The 17,772-nt window shown below is 40.3% G+C and overlaps 1 pseudogene; it reads right to left on the minus strand.

The window, feature by feature from the left end:
* Positions 1 to 327: 327 nt before the first annotated feature.
* LOC105464326 (S-phase kinase-associated protein 1 pseudogene) lies at positions 328 to 1,281 on the minus strand (annotated as a pseudogene).
* Between the last annotated feature and the right edge of the window lie 16,491 nt (positions 1,282 to 17,772).

Consider the following 17,772-nt stretch of genomic DNA (forward strand, 5'->3'; position numbering starts at 1 on the left):
GTTAAGTGTCATTTTTAATTGAAAAGCTAACAAACTATCCAGTTACATTACTCCCAAATACCCACAAACTGGGTAGTAACTGAGTCTCTAGGCAATATATTTAAAACTAAGAGGATTAAAAATAAAATTAAAGAAAAAGAAAACAAGTCCTCAGATGCAACGAAGGGAGCCCTGCTACATACAGGCTAATCAATACAGTGGTACTCCTTGACTGCAGGAGGCTGGAAGACATCATGGTAACTCCACTCAGAACATTTACCTCAAGAAGCCTTTTTCCAGTTTCCAACTCATGAATAAAGAGAATATTTTGTTAATTCTATTCCAAAAAACTTTTTTGCAACTTGTTTTATTTACAATGCCAACTTTCAAAAGGTCACTAAAGTTAACTGGACAATAAACTAGGCAGAAATTGCTTTACAAAAAAGAGGGAAAGCCCAAAATGCCACTTATAGAGAACCCACAGTTCAGTTTTATTCAGAGCAAAGAAAAAAGAAACTTTCGATCATACTAGAAGAAACTCAGCCATAGGTTTGGAATCTATACTCAAACTACACATGCAATGAGGACAATATTCTGCTAATACAATTGACTTGCTGCTGCGTTTGTCTACTGTTTGTCTAAAATTAACAATTATAAAAAGAGCAGTGAAACTAGTATTTGGAACAGTCCTTACAGTGTTACAGTGTCAGGCACAACATTTCACTTCTCTTCACACCACTGGTTCTCTTTGCGTACCTGGGCTTCCTCCTCTTCAGTAAAGTCATTTTTTATATTGAAGGTCTTGCGAATCTCCTCAGGAGTCTTCCCCTTGATCATATTGGCAACAGTCTTGCATGTAACATCAAGCAAACCTTTGATGTTTAAGTAGTTTGCAGCCAGAATGAGTTCAAAAAGTGTTCCTTGGTCAACTTTCAGGAATTCTTGGTCCCAAACAGGGATATCGTCTGTTCACTTTTCTTTGTTCTCATCATCTTCAGGAGGAGGAGGGTCATCCTTGTGGTGGGTGCACCACTGAATGACCTTTTTTAATATTGCTGCATTCACATTTGGTAGAGGAACTGGGTCATCATCTCCTTCATCATCCATTCCCAAATCTTCCAACATGGTTTTAATAGTCACAGATTGTTTGGCAATTTCCACATCAACTTCAAATATTTCTCCATCAGAACTCTGCAACTTAATTGAAGGCATGGTGTTCGGTGTTAAGGAGACTGCCGGCGGGAGGCTGAGGAGAGCTAAGAGACGTCAGCGGAGGAAGAGAAAAGCGGAGGACAAAGCCACTACAGCCTGTTGTTACTATTTATATCTCATTGTACCATCTATGTCTTGAAAAGTTGTTGTAGTTATTATTTTTTATTGCTTCATCATTTAGCCTTTCTACTTAAGATAAGAGTAGGTTACATACTACAATTACAGTATAATAATATTCAGAGGTTTTAGATGTCCTTACCAATACCTGAAGGTTTGTATCTTCAGATGATTTCTTATTGCTCATTAACACCCCTTTCTTTCTGATTGAAGTACTCCCTTTACGGTTTCTTGTAGGACAGGTCTAGTGATAAAATCCCTCAGCTATTGTTTGGGAAAATCTTTATTTCTCTCTCATGTTTGAAGGATATTTTCCCCAGATATACTATTCTAATTTTTTTTTTATCCCTTTAGCACTTTAAATATGTCATGCCACTCTCTTTTGGCATGTAAGGTTTCCACTAAGCAGTTTGTTGCCAGATATATAGGAGCTCACTTATACGTTATGTTTTTCTTTTTTCTTGCTGCTTTTAGGAATTTTTCTTTATCCTGGATCTTTTGGAGTTTGATTATTAAATCACTTGAAGTAGTCCTCTTTATGTTAAATCTGCTTGGTGTTCCATGACCTTCTTGTACTTAAATACTGCTATTTTTGTTTGTGTTTGGGAAGTTCTCAGTTATTATCCCTTTGAATAAAATTTCTACCTCTATGGTTTTTGGCACCTCCTCTTTGAAGCCAATAACTCCTAGATTTGCACTTTTGTGACTATTATTTATATCCTCTAGTCATGCTTCATTGGTTTTGGTTTTTGTTGTTGTTCTTTTTTCCTTGTTCTCCTCTTATTGTGTATTTTCAAATATCCTGTTTTCATGCTCACTACTTCTTTCTTCTACTAGATGAATTCAGCTATTAAAAGACTTCTGCCAACTGCAGCTTTCAACTCCAGAATTTCTGCATGATTCTTTTTAATATTTGAATCTCTTTGCTAAATTTCTCCAATAGAATTTTTACTCCCTTCTATGCATTATCTTGAATTTCTTTGGGTTTCCTTAAAATAGCTATTTTGAATTATCTGCCTGAAAGTTCACATATCTCTGCTACCCCTGGAGTGTTCCCTGGTGCATAGTTAGTTCATGTGGTGAGGTCATGTTTTCCTGGATTATCTTCATACTTTTAGATGTTCAATTGTGCCTGGGTGCTGAATAGTTAGGTATTTATTGTAGTCTTCACAGTCTGGGCTTGTTTGTACCCATTCTTCTTGGGAAGATGTTCCAAATATTCAAGAGGACTTGGGTGTTGTGATCTAAGCTGATTCTGATTTTGGGGGTACCTCAAGCCTAGTAATGTTTTGTTTCCTGAAGACTTGTAGAGGTACTGCCTTGATGGTCTTGGAAACTATACAAAAGAGTTCTCTGGATTAGCAAGTAGAGACTCTCGTTCTCTTCCCTTACTTTCTCCAAAACAAATGGAGTCTATCTTCCTTTTGTGAACCACCTAAAGCTGGGGGTGGAGTGACACAAACACTCCTGTGGCCACCACCACTATGACTGTGCTGGGTCACACCTGAAGGTAGCACAACACTCGGTGTTGCCCAAGGCCTGCTCTAACTACTTCCAGGCTACTGCATATGCTTGCTGAAAGCTCTTGGTCTCTACAATCAGCAAGTGGCAAAGACAACCAGGCCTGTGTCCTTCCTGTCAGGATGGAGACTTGCCCCATGTCCCATAGGGTTTCAGAGGTGCCATCTGGGATTCAAGAGTCAAAAACCTTGGAAGTACAGCTGCTGTTCTATTGTACTGAAGCTGAGCTGGCACTCATACCACAAGATGCAGTCTTTGCCACACCTCTTCACTTACTAAATGCAAAGGAGCCTTATCCCATGGCCCCCATTATTACAGGCCAATGGATAGTGCTGTCAGACTACTTTTGATGTTTTCTTTCTTTTCTTTTCTTTTTATTATTATTATTATTATTATACTTTAAGTTCTAGGGTACATGTGCATAATGTGCAGTTTTGTTACATATGTATACTTGTGCCATGTTGGTGTGCGGCACCCATCAACTCGTCAGCACCAATCAACTCGTTATTTAGATCAGGCACCACTCCCAATGCAATCCCTCCCCCTGCCCCCTCCCCATGATAGGCCCCAGTGTGTGATGTCCCCCTTCCCGAGTCCAAGTGATCTCATTGCTCAGTTCCCACCTATGAGTGAGAACATGCGATGTTTGGTTTTCTGTTCTTGCGATAGTTTACTGAGAATGATGGTATCCAGCTGCATCCATGTCCCTACAAAGGACACAAACTCATCCTTTTTTATGGCTGCATAGTATTCCAAGGTGTATACATGCCACATTTTCTTAATCCAGTCTGTCACTGATGGACATTTGGGTTGATTCCAAGTCTTTGCTATTGTGAATAGCGCCGCAATAAACATACGTGTGCATGTGTCTTTATAGCAGCATGATTTATAATCCTTTGGGTATATACCCAGTAATGGGATGGCTGGGTCATATGGTACTTGTAGCTCCAGATCCTTGAGGAATCGCCATATTGTTTTCCATAATGGTTGAACTAGTTTACAATCCCACCAACAGTGTAAAAATGTTCCTATTTCTCCACTACCTCTCCAGCACCTGTTGTTTCCTGACTTTTTAATGATCGCCATTCTAACTGGGGTGAGATGGTATCTCATTGTGGTTTTGATTTGCATTTCTCTGATGGCCAGTGATGATGAGCATTTTTTATGTGTCTGTTGGCTGTATGAATGTCTTCTTTTGAGAAATGTCTGTTCATATCCTTTGCCCACTTTTTCATGGGGTTGTTTGTTTTTTTCTTGAAAATTTGTTTGAGTTTTTTGTAGGTTCTGGATATTAGCCCTTTGTCAGATGAGTAGATTGCAAAAATTTTCTCCCATTCTGTAGGTTGCCTGTTCACTCTGATGGTAGTTTCTTTTGCTGTGCAGAAACTCTTTAGTTTAATGAGATACCATTTGTCAATTTTGGCTTTTGTTGCCGTTGCTTTTGGTGTTTTAGACATGAAGTCCTTGCCCATGCCTATGTCCTGAATGGTATTACCTAGGTTTTCTTCTAGAGTTTTTCTGGAATTAGGTCTAACATTTAAGTCTCTAATCCATCTTGAATTAATTTTTGTATAAGGAGTAAGGAAAGGATTCAGTTTCAGCTTTCTATTTATGGCTAGCCAATTTTTGCAGCACCATTTATTAAATAGGGAATCCTTTCCCATTTCTTGTTTTTCTCAGGTTTGTCAAAGATCAGATGGCTGTAGATGTGTGGTATTATTTCTGAGGACTCTGTTCTGCTCCATTGGTCTATATCTCTGTTTTGGTACCAGTACCATGCTGTTTCGGTTACTGTAGCCTTATAGTATAGTTTGAAGTCAGGGAGTGTGATGCCTCCAGCTTTGTTCTTTCGACTTAGGATTGTCTTGGCAATGCGGGCTCTTTTTTGGTTCCATATGAACTTTAAAGCAGTTTTTTTCCAATTCTGTGAAGAAACTCATTGGTAGCTTCATGGGGATGGCACTGAATCTATAAATTACCTTTGGCAGTATGGCCATTTTCACGATATTGATTCTTCCTATCCATGAGCATGGTATGTTCTTCCATTTGTTTGTGTCCTCTTTTATTTCACTGAGCAGTGGTTTGTAGTTCTCCTTGAAGAGGTCCTTTACATCCCTTGTCAGTTGGATTCCTAGGTATTTTATTCTCTTTGAAGCAATTGTGAATGGAAGTTCATTCCTGATTTGGCTCTCTGTTTGTCTGTTCCTGGTGTATAAGAATGCTTCTGATTTTTGCACATTGATTTTGTATCCTGAGACTTTGCTGAAGTTGCTTATCAGCTTAAGGAGATTTTGGGCTGAGACAATGGGATTTTCTAAATATATAATCATGTCATCTTCAAACAGGGACAATTTGACTTCTTCTTTTCCTAACTGAATGCCCTTGATTTCTTTCTCTTGCCTGATTGCCCTAGCCAGAACTTCCAACACTACCTTGAATAAGAGTGGTGAGAGAGAGCATCCCTGTCTTCTGCCAGTTTTCAAAGAGAATGCTTCCAGTTTCTGCCCATTCAGTGTGATATTGGCTGTGGGTTTGTCATAAATAGCTCTTATTGTCTTGAGATACGTTCCATCAATACCGAATTTGTTGAGAATCTTTAGCATGAAGGGCTGTTCAATTTTGTCAAAGGCCTTTTCTGCATCTATTGAGATAATCATGTGGCTTATGTCTTTGGTTCTCTTTATATGCTGGATTACATTTATTGATTTTCATATGTTGAACCAGCCTTGCGTCCCAGGGATGAAGCCCACTTGATCATGGTGGATAAGCTTTTTGATGTGCTGCTGAATCCGGTTTGCCAGTATTTCATTGAGGATTTTTGCATCGATGTTCATCAGGGATATTGGTCTAAAATTCTCTTTTTTTGTTGTGTCTCTGCCAGGCTTTGGTATCAGGATGATGTTGGCCTCATCAAATGAGTTAGGGAGAATTCCCTCTTTTTCTATTGATTGGAATAGTTTCAGAAGGAATGGTGCCAGCTCCTCCTTGTACCTCTGGTAGAATTCAGCTGTGAATCCATCTGGTCCTGGACTTTTTTTGGTTGGTAGGCTATTAATTATTGCCTCAATTTCAGAGCCTGCTATTGGTCTATTCAGGCATTCAGCTTCTTCCTTGTTTAGTCTTGGGAGAGTGTAAGTGTTCAGGAAATTATCCATTTCTTCTAGATTGTCTAGTTTATTTGCATAGAGGTGTTTATAGTATTCTCTGATGGTAGTTTGTATTTCTGTGGGGTTGGTGGTGATATCCCCTTTATCGTTTTTTATTGCGTCTATTTGATTCTTCTCTCTCTTCTTCTTTATTAGTCTTGCTAGCAGTCTATCAATTTTGTTGATCTTTTCAAAAAACCAACTCCTGGATTCATTGAATTTTTGGAGGGTTTTTTGTGTCTCTATCTCCTTCAGTTCTGCTCTGATCTTAGTTATTTCTTGCCTACTGCTAGCTTTCGAATGTGTTTGCTCTTGCTTCTCTAGTTCTTTTAATTGTGATGTTAGAGTGTCAATTTTAGATCTTTCCAGCTTTCTCTTGTGGGCATTTAGTGCTATAAATTTCCCTCTGCACACTGCTTTAAATGTGTCCCAGAGATTCTGGTATGTTGTATCTTTGTTCTCATTGGTTTCAAAGAGCATCTTTATTTCTGCCTTCATTTCGTTATGTACCCAGTAGTCATTCAGGAGCAGGTTATTCAGTTTCCATGTAGTTGAGCGATTTTGATTGAGTTTCTTAGTCCTGAGTTCTAGTTTGATTGCACTGTGGTCTGAGAGACAGTTTGTTATAATTTCTGTTCTTGTGCATTTGCTGAGGAGTGCTTTACTTCCAATTATGTGGTCAATTTTGGAATAAGTGTGAAGTGGTGCTGCGTAGAATGTATATCCTGTTGATTTGGGGTGGAGAGTTCTATAGATGTCTATGAGGACTGCTTGCTGCAGAGGTTAGTTTAATTCCTGGATATCCTTGTTAACTTTCTGTCTCGTCGATCTGTCTAATGTTGACAGTGGGGTGTTGAAGTCTCCCATTATTATTGTATGGGAGTCTAAGTCTTTTTGTAAGTCTCTAAGGACTTGCTTTGTGAATCTGGGTGCTCCTGTATTGGGTGCATATATATTTAGGATAGTTAGCTCTTCCTGTTGAATTGATCCCTTTACCATTATGTAATGGCCTTCTTTGTCTCTTTTGATCTTTGATGGTTTAAAGTCTGTTTTATCAGAGACTAGGATTGCAACCCCTGCTGGGTTTTTTGTTGTTGTTGTTGTTCTCCTTTTGCTTGGTAGATCTTCCTCCATCCCTTTATTTTGAGCCTACGTATGTCTCTGCATGTGAGATGGGTGTCCTGAATACAGCAGACTGATGGGTCTTGACTCTTTATCCAGTTTGCCAGTCTGTGTCTTTTAATTGGAGCATTTAGTCCATTTACATTTAAGGTTAATATTGTTATGTGTGAACTTGATCCTGCCATTATGATATTAACTGGTTATTTTACTCGCTAGTTGATGCAGTTTCTTCCTAGCCTCGATGGTCTTTACATTTTGGCATGTTTTTGCAATGGCTGGTACCGGTTGTTCCTTTCCATGTTAGTGCTTCCTTCAGGGTCTCTTGTAAGGCAGGCCTGGTGGTGACAAAATCTCTAAGCATTTGCTTATCTGTAAAGGATTTTATTTCTCCTTCACTTATGAAACTTAGTTTGGCTGGATATGAAATTCTGGGCTTAAAATTCTTTTCTTTAAGAATGTTGAATATTGGCCCCCACTCTCTTCTGGCTTGGAGAGTTTCTGCTGAGAGATCTGCTGTTAGTCTGCTGGGCTTCCCTTTGTGGGTAACCCGACCTTTCTCTCTGGCTGCCCTTAAGATTTTTTCCTTCATTTCAACTTTGGTGAATCTGGCAATTATGTGTCTTGGAGTTGCTCTTCTCGAGGAGTATCTTTGTGGCGTTCTTTTTGTTTCCAGAATTTGAATGTTGGTCTGCCCTACTAGGTTGGGGAAGTTCTCCTGGATGATATCCTGAAGAGTGTTTTCCAACTTGGTTCCATTTTCCCCCTCATTTTCAGGCACCCCAATCAGATGTAGATTTGGTATTTTTACATAATCCCATACTTCTTTCAGGCTTTGTTCATTTCTTTTTCTTCTTTTTTCTTTAGATTTCTCTTCTTGCTTTATTTCATTCATTTGATCCTCAATTGCTGATACTCTTTCTTCCAGTTGATTGTGTCGGTTACTGAAGCTTGTGCATTTGTCACGTATTTCTTGTGTCATGGTTTTCATCTCTGTCAGTTCGTTTATGGCCTTCTCTGCATTAATTATTCTAGTTATCAATTCTTCCACTCTTTTTTCAAGATTTTTAGTTTCTTCGCGCTGGGTATGTAATTCCTCCTTTAGTTCTGAGAAGTTTCATGGACTGGAGGCTTCTTCTCTCATCTCGTCAAAGTCATTCTCCATCCAGCTTTGATCCATTGCTGGCGATGAGCTGTGTTCCTTTGCAGGGGGAGATGCGCTCTTATTTTTTGAATTTCCAGCTTTTCTGCCCTGCTTTTTCCCCATCTTTGTGGTTTTATCTGCTTCTGGTCTTTGATGATGGTGACATACTGCTGGGGTTTTGGTGTGGATGTCCTTCTGTTTGTTAGTTTTCCTTCTTACAGTCTGGACCCTCAGCTGTAGGTCTGTTGGAGATTGCTTGAGGTCCACTCCAGACCCTGTTTGCCTGGGTATCAGCAGCAGAGGCTGCAGAAGATAGAATATTGCGGAACAGTGAATGTACCTGTCTGATTCTTGCTTTGGAATCTTCCTGTCAGGGGTGTACTCCACTGTGTAGGTGTGGGGTGTCGGTCTGCCCCTAGTGGGGGATGTCTCCCAGTTAGGCTACTCAGGGGTCAGGGACCCACTTGAGCAGACAGTCTGTCCATTCTCAGATCTCAACCTCTGTGTTGGGAGATCCACTGCTCTCTTCAAAGCTGTCAGATAGAGTTGTTTTTGTCTCCAGAGGTTTCAGCTGCTTTGTTGTTGTTGTTGTTGTTGTTGTTGTTGTTTAGCTGTGCTCTGTCCCCAGAGGTAGAGTCTATAGAGACAGGCAGGACTCCTTGAGCTGCTGTGAGCTCCACCCAGTTCGAGCTTCCCAGCTGCTTTGTTTACCTACTTAAGCCTCAGTCATGGCAGGCTCCCCTCCCCCAGCCTCGCTGCTGCCTTGCCAGTAGATCGCAGACTCCTGTGCTAGCAATGAAGGAGGCTCCATGGGCGTGGGACCCTTCTGGCCAGGTGTGGGATATAATCTCCTGGTGTGCCCATTTGCTGAGATCCTTGGTAAAGCACAGTATTGGGGTGGGAGTTACCGGATTTTACAGATGTTGTGTGTCTCAGTTCCCCTGGCTGGGAAAAATGATTCCCTTCCCCCTTGCACTTCCCAGGTGAGGCGATGCCTCGCCCTGCTTCAGCTCTTGCTGGATGGGCTGTAGCAGCTGACCAGCACCGATTGTCCCGCACTCCCTAGTGAGATGAACCCAGTACCTCAGTTGAAAATGCAGAAATAACCTGTGTTCTGTGTCGCTTGCACTGGGAGTTGGAGATTGGAGCTGTTCCTATTCAGCCATCTTGCTTTGCCCCCCTTTTTTTTTTTTTTTTTTGAGACAGAGTCTTGCTCTGTTGCCCAGGCTGGAGTGCAGTGGCATGATCTTGGCTCACTGCAACCTCTGCCTCCTGGGTTCAAGCGATTCTCCTGCCTCAGCCTTCCAAGTAGCTAGTATTACAGGCATGCACCACCATGCCCAGCTAATTTTTTGTACTTTTAGTAGAGACGGAGTTTCACCATGATGGCCAGGCTGGTTTCAAACTCCTGACCTCAACTGATTCACCCACCTCAGCCTCCCAAAGTGCTAGGACTACTGGAGTTAGCCACCACTCCCAGCCTACTGTTGATATTGTCTTAAGGCCAAAGGGCCCTTCAAACAGCTTGTGGTGAATGCCACCTGGTCAGGGACTCACACTTCAGTGCAGTGGGCAACACTCTCTCCCTGGGCAGGTCCAGAGATGCCATTTAAGAGCCGCAACCCCGGCTGGGCGCGGTGGCTCAAGCCTGTAATCCCAGCACTTTGGGAGGCCGAGACGGGCGGATCACGAGGTCAGGAGATCGAGACCATCCTGGGCTAACACGGTGAAACCCCGTCTCTATTAAGAAATACAAAAAACTAGCCGGGCGAGGTGGCGGGCGCCTGTAGTCCCAGCTACTCGGGAGGCTGAGGCCGGAGAATGGCGTGAACCCGGGAGGCGGAGCTTGCAGTGAGCTGAGATCCGGCCACTGCACTCCAGCCTGGGCGAGAGAGCGAGACTCCGTCTCAAAAAAAAAAAAAAAAAAAAAAAAAAAAAAAAAAAAAAAAAAAAAGAGCCGCAACCCCAACAGTCTGCTTAGTGCTCTACACCCTGTGGCTAAGCTGCTATCTAAAGTGAAGTCAAAGTTCCCTTTACTTTTCCCTCTATTTTTCTCACACAGAAGGAGTTTCACCTTATAGCTGCTACAGCTGGGAATGTGCGGAATCTCACCTGAGGCCAGCATGTCTCAGTGTCCCACCCAAGGCCCTCAATGTATTATCTGGGTACTGCTACTTGTTTTTCAGGGGCCAAGGCTCTTCAGCTAGCAGGTTATGAGTTCTTCCAGGGCTAGGTTCATTCCTTCAAGGCAGTGGATTATCTTCTGTCTCAGGATGTGTCTAGATATATCCGGGAACTAGGGTCTGGAAAGGGGGTCTGATGACTCTGACCATTACACTGTCTTGCTGTGACTGAACCGACTAACCTAGATGTAAGACAACATCATCCCTATTCTTTCATCTCCTCTCCCCAAAAAGAAGAAAGGGTTCCCTTTTGGAGCTGTGACTGTGCAGCCTGAAGTTAGGAGAGGGATGATGATAGTACTTCTTCAGCCACTCCAGTTGATCCCTCAGTGGGTCACATACCCTCCCCAGCCCACTGTCTATGTGCCTATTTCAGCCCTAGGACCCACCTGGTGTTGCAGTGTTTGTGACCTAGACTGCCTCTCAAGTTCCTTTGGGGACCCAGAGAACTATAGTCACAGTGGTGAGGCTTGAAATAACTGAAGTTCAAGCCACTGAGATTAGCAATTCCTATCTGGCTAAGGCTGGTTCAAATACATACTCCATAGGTGGATGTCAAATGAGTGTGATCCAATTTTGCTTTCTGTTGCAGCAAAGGCAGAACTGAGTTTAATGCCTCACAATTGTTGTCTCTTCCTCTCTTCAAGGCACACACTGCCACTGCTGGTGGATGAGAGAGGGGTGCCATTAGCAACTTAAGAATGTTTTTTCTACCTCTTTTTGCAATGTGAAGTTAAAACCAGGTACTGTGAATACTCACCTAATTTTTGTTTCTTAAAAAGGTGTTTTTCTGGTGTACATAGTTGTTAAATTTGCGTTCTTGCAAGGGGGAAGATTGGTGGAAACTTCTTGTTCCATCCCACCTCCTGATGCTGTGCTTTCATAGGCATCACTCAGTGAAGGGCTGTGGCCAGCAGTTCAGGAACACTTTGGCTTCTCTAGCACAACAGATTCTGAATCTTGAGGGGCAACAGGACAAACCCATAAGCTCAATACCACCCCACCAGTGTAAGAGCATGCAACCCAAGAGTGCTGAGCTGAGACTTGATGCCGTAAAATCTTCCAGAGGCAAAGGTAGTCAACTGAACCCATCTTATATCACAATCAAATCTCCAAGGACTTCAAATAAGATAAAAACAAAAAGTTCATCCAAAAGACAGCAACTTAAAAGATTGAAGACACATCAGCCCACACACATGAAGAGTAATAGCTCAAGGACTCTGGCTAATCAAGGAGTCAGTGTGTGCTCTTACCTCCATATGACCATACTATTTCGCCAGCAACTAGTTCCCTCAGACTGCAATGGCTGAAGTGACAGAAATAGAATTCAGAATATGGATTGGAACAAAGATCATTGGAATTAAGAAGAAATTCAAACCCCAATTCAAAGATTCTAAGGAATACAATAAAATGATACAGAAGAGGAAAGACAAAATGGGCACTTTAAGAAAGAATCAGACTGATCAGATAGAGTTGAAAAATTCACCACAAGAATTTCAGAAGACAATCACAAGTATTAACAGCAGCATCAACCAAACTAAAGAAAGACTCTCAGAGCTTGAAGACTGGTTTTCTGAAATAACTCAGTCAGCCACAAATAAAGAATAAGGAATAAAAACTCTTGAATAAATATGGGATTTCATAAGGAGATCAAACAGACATCTCAGAGGCATCCCTGAAAGAGAGGGAGAGAAAGCAAGCAACTTGGAAAACATATTTCAGGATACCATGCATGAAACTACCTAAAACCCTGCTAGAGAGGCCAACATTCAAATTCAGAAAATGCAGAGAAACTTTGTGAGATATTATCCAAGAAAATCATTCCAACAGTTTAGTCATCAGATTTGGCAGAGGTGAAATAAAATGAAAACTTTAAAGACAGCTAGAGAGAAGGCACAGGTTACCTACAAAGGGAACTTCATCAGGCTAACAGCAGATGTTTCAGCAGAATCCCCACAAGCCAGAATAATTTGGCAGCTTATATTCAGCATTATCAAAGAAAGTAAATTCCACCAACAATTTCATCTCCAGTCAAAATATGCTTCATAAGCAACGGAGAATTAAGATCTGTTTTGGAAAATAAAATGCCTTGGGAATACATTACCACCAGATCAGCATTACAAGAGGTCCTTAAGAGAGTGCTAAATATGGAAAGGAAGGACCATAAATAGACCACCACTAAAACACACTTAAGTTCATAGATCATGGACACTATAAAGCAACCACATAAACAAGTCTGCATAATAACCAGATAACAACAAGATGACAAGATTGAATCTGCACATATCAATATTTACCTTGAATGTAAATTGGCCAAATGCCCCAATTAAAAGACACAGAAAGGCAAGTTAGATAAAGAAGCAAGACTCTACTGTATGCTGCCTTCAAGAAACCCATCTCAAAAATACTCAAAACCAAAACAAAAGATTTCTTCTTTCACTCTTCAGGGCCCATCTCAAGTCATTCCTCCTCCATGAAATCTTCTGGGGCCACACAAGCTTCCAGTAATACCTTCTCCAGACCTGGCCCTCTGGCCCAGACACCTAACAATGTCTTACTTTAACAGCTATTTCTGTTTTCTTTTGTGTATATGTCCCCACTACTCAAGAAAACTACAAGTTCTTCCAGGTCAGAGTTCTGCTTTTCTGTGTCTAAACACTAGCTGACAAAAAAGTGGTTTGCCACCAGAAGGTAGTAAATTCTTGGGCAATTATTGTTTGCCTGCTAGAGTTTGTGAAATGTTGGTGTGGAGGGAAAAAAGGCAAGCTTGGATAAGGGCCCTCAGTTTTATTGGCACTGGATAGCCTCCCTGAGAAAATGCGTAGATTACTATTCTGAGTTGCAATTTAGTAGTAAGAAAGTTCAGTGAAAAAGAATTCATTGAACGGGATACTAACTCCACAACAGATACTAATAAAATCAGGGTTGTGAAACTTAAACACTGAAAATCAAACCTTAGAGCAGAAAGGCCCATAACGGCCTTTGCTCTGGGTAGAACCCTGTATAAGGCAAATAGGATGAGAAGGATGAATTTAGGGAAATATAAAACCCAGTACTTGTTTTCTAGGAATTTTACACTTCAATTAGAGAGACAAGATGTAAACACAGAAAGTTATCTGTACAACAAGGTGGGTTGAATCTTGAGGTGGCCTCTAATTGTCAAATACTCTGGCAAATAAATTTTCATGTATTTGAATACAAGGATTAAAATGTTTCCTCCATCTTTTGTTCTCAAAAATACAGAATATTGATTTCTTTCAGATAATCTAAGCCCACATTCATTCTGTACCTTCCAATAAATGATTTTTATTCATTGACTCTTAAGCATTTTGCCATTCCTATGGGGCCTGAGCCTCACTGATGCAAAAGAAAATGCATATCTCAATTAACCAGGTATTTCCTAAGCCCCTCTATATTTTCTTTTATAGAAGAAGAAACATTGCATTTTGGAGAAGAGCATAAGCTCTGGAATCAGGCACAGCAGGGTTTCAGTCCAAGCTCTACTATGTGAACCTTAGTCAAGTTACTTAACTTCCTTGAACCTCAGTTTCTGTATATGTAAAATGGGATAATAGTAATACTAAAAAAAATTGGGTGTTTGATTACCACAATGCCTACCCCATAGTAAGTGTACAGTAAATGGTAGCTTTTAGTTTGTTAGTACAGAAATCTCACTTCATCAATTTAGTAAAAATAAGTGAATTAGAGACTTCATAGGATACATTGTCAACTGCACACTGATCCAAAAACTGGCTAGCTCTCTTTCATCTCCATCAGACTACAAGATAATTGCTCTTTAGTACTCCAGAGACACTAACTCACAACAGTGATCCAACCACAAGAGTCTGCTTAAGGCAGGAATTAAGGCTTTTTAAATGAAGCTTTTCTGCTTGTATCCTTCATTGCAAAACCCTCCCCTTACCAAAGCATCTCAATTAATCAAGTTTGAGTATATAAAGAGACAATATTTTATCAACCCTTAGAAAAAAATAATCTAGGCTTTGGAGCCTGACAGAGCAATTTGAATCCTGGTTCCAGTACTTTAGTTTGTGGTCTTGGGCAAGTTATTTCAGAAAATTCCTAACTTCTCAGAACATTTCCTATTTCTTGAGCCTCAAATTTGGATAATATTTGGTTGGCGCAAAAGTAATTGCGGTTTTTGCCATAATATTGTAATAATAAGACCTAACTCAAAGGTTAGGAGGATTAAATGAAATCTCCTTTGTGAAAGTGTTTTCCTCATAGCCTCAGTACATAACAGTTACTTTGCAAATTTGCAAATGTCCATTTCCTCATTCCTTTTTTTCAAAGTCCTATATGTTTTCTCCTTTGCTTGGAGGCTTGATGTGAACTAAAGAACTGGACAACATACAGTCAGATTTTGAATGGACATTAAATGAAAGTGTGTGAAAGGTATAGTTAAGACTAAACAGAAAGCCAAGACTTCAGAATAATCCCCAGCTGTTTTGGAGATTCAACTAAAGCAGACATGGGGGCCAAGGGTAAGTGGATAGAGCTGTTTCATGTATAAAAGAAAGGACAATAATCATGGCTGTCCCTGAACAGAAGAATCTAAACCCTGAAGGAATGCGATAGTGGAGAGCAGGTAATTTTTGAAGGGGGAATTTAGAAGAGGGAAGGAGAAGTTCCAATGAGGAGCCACATAAACTTGTTGAATATCCAGTGTACTGCTTATTAAATGACCTTAGGCAAGTTATTAAAACCCTTTGAGCCTCAGTTTCCTCATCTGTAGAGTAGAGATAACACCTCACAGATTCATTGTGAAAGTAAATTGAAGGCATGTAAAATGTTTAGCACAGTACTTGGCACATAGTACTGTGGACAAGTAGCAGCTGATGCCAGGAACAGAGGTAGCAGGGCCACAGTCCCAGGTGAGGCACAGCAGAGGTGCTGGCCCAGTCATTGTAAAGGAGGCCATGAAAGTGACCCTAAAATATCTTGTTTTTCAAATTGGCCTCTGGTTGGGCTCTGGCATTTTTTTTCAGAGCAAGGTCAGATCAACCATATATTATTGGCTATCCTCTAGAACTCAGTGGAGTTCTCCAAAGCAGAGACTAACAGTTGCTGAGTAATGAAGAGCATGGAGTTAGGAAGAAAGCAAGTGACCTGAAGTTGGAGGATTAAGGAGGACTGATAAGGATCCCAGGAAAAGAGCACAAAGATACTACCAGGGGTTGGTGGGAATTGTTTTTCTATTCAATCTAAGACAGATAAACGCTCTATTATTACCTAAAAGTAGGATGACAGGGAGAAACCTGTGAAAATACCAATTTTCTAATAATAGTGAAAATTATATTTATTCAAATTGAATTGCTAGAGTTTTAATGCTCTCAGGTCAAGTTTCCTTTTAAAAGAGGACAAAGGAAGATACTGCTTAACACAGAGCCTATACTCCAAATGATGAAATATCAGATATTATGGAAATATTAGTGTGAAGCAGACCATCTTAACCTATTCATCTATCACACTGACAATACCTTACATTCCCCATGACAAATATCTGTCTTCTTTATAGCTTTATAGGTGTATAAAAGAATTTCCAATTTTAATCCACAGTCATATCCAAGCTCCCTTGAGGTTGATATGCTAAGCCAAATTGCCTATAGCTATTATAGGATTAACACTTTAGAAGGTGTAAAAAACAAAAGTCTTTCTTTTCACATGGAATACAATCTTAATTTCAGAAGCAGCACTGAAAGCTCCACAACAAAATTACCTAGTCAGAACAAGTTCTTGTTTTGATTTACTGTGCAGCCTATGTCTAGTAACCAGACCAAAGGTTATGAAATTAAAATTTTAAAAAAGGAACTATATTCACTGGGTCATAGCCATATGATTTCAAATATATGATTTCTGTATTCACAACTCAGTGAAAACACAATCTTGCTCTTCAGAGCTGACATTTGCAGCAAGTAAGAAACTTAGTCCCCAAAAATGTCTCTGAGAGTCAGATAGTCACCAATTGAAGAGTCACTTGAGAGCTCTGCCCATTGCCTTTTTATGTGCTATGTTGCTCAGCAGTTTTTTCTGGAAATTATGTTTTTCTGGAAATAATATGTATATAGAGGAATATAACATACATAGAGCAATACAACTGACCTACAATAAACTTCCCATATTTAAAGTGCACAATCTTACAAGACATACGTACACACCCATGAAACTATCACTACAACCAAGATAATGAACATATTCATCTTCCTCCCAAAGTTTCCTCATGGACCTTTGTAATAAGGAAAACCACTGACCTGTTTTTTGTCACTACAGGTTAGTTTTCATTTTCTAGTTTTCTGCCAATGGAATCATACAGAATGTATTCATTTGTGTCCAGCTTTTTTCATTCAGCATAGTTTGAGAGTTATTCATGTCGTTGAGTGTATCAGTGGTTCATTCTTTTTTATTACACGGTAGCATTCCATTGCTGAGCAGTTTTATTTGAGGTGCCTACCTCTTCTTGACAAATCTAAAAGAAAGAATTCATGAGGGGCCCTCATTTAGTAGTACCTGCTCTATGACACTCACGGTGTAGTCATTAAGAATGCAAGCTGTTGTGTCAGACTGCCTGGCTCTGTCATTTTGTATCTGTGTGACCTTGGACAAGTGGCATAGATGCTCTGAGTCTCTGTTTCCACATAAGGTAAGAATGAAAACTACATGAGATAATATAACTACATGAAAGCATATAACATGTTTAGCCCCGGGCTCATCACACTGTAAGAAATCAGTAATGATAGTTATTAGCATTTCTTTGGGCAACTCAGGATCTATTCTACAATACCTCTACCCAGGCATTGGTTCAAGTATAAAAACTACTCAGATTTTACCCCTACCCAAACTTTTCAGCCTTATGTCCTATGCCCTCAGTTTTATTGGACAATAGCAATCAAGATGCTTAGCCATTGCCCAAAGTTGATGTCAACTCTGACTGAAGCAAGAAATTGTTTCATTTGGTAATGCCTTAGCCTGACATTTGGGGCCTTCCATGAATTTGCCATGACCTACCTATCTGCTTTATCGACTGCCATTTTCCTACCTTTAGATTATTGTGTTTGTCCACTCGAATGTTTCTTCACCCTACCCCATCTCTGCCTGTCAAAATTCTGCCTATACACCAATGCAGGAAGTAAGGCATTGGCACATCATAAACAGCCAATAATTGATATGCCAAGGAGTTAGAGCTCTAGTCACTAGACGTGCTCTTTTGGGATAAAGGCTGTATTTGATACTGCTACTCTGCATCCTTCATAACAGTGTCAGCATTGAAAAGTTCTAATATTTATTAACTGATGAATTTTTTTAATATAAGGTCCTGAATTTTGGATCTAAGGCA

Source organism: Macaca nemestrina, chromosome X (assembly GCF_043159975.1).
Source record: "Macaca nemestrina isolate mMacNem1 chromosome X, mMacNem.hap1, whole genome shotgun sequence".
NCBI classification, from domain to species: domain Eukaryota; kingdom Metazoa; phylum Chordata; class Mammalia; order Primates; family Cercopithecidae; genus Macaca; species Macaca nemestrina.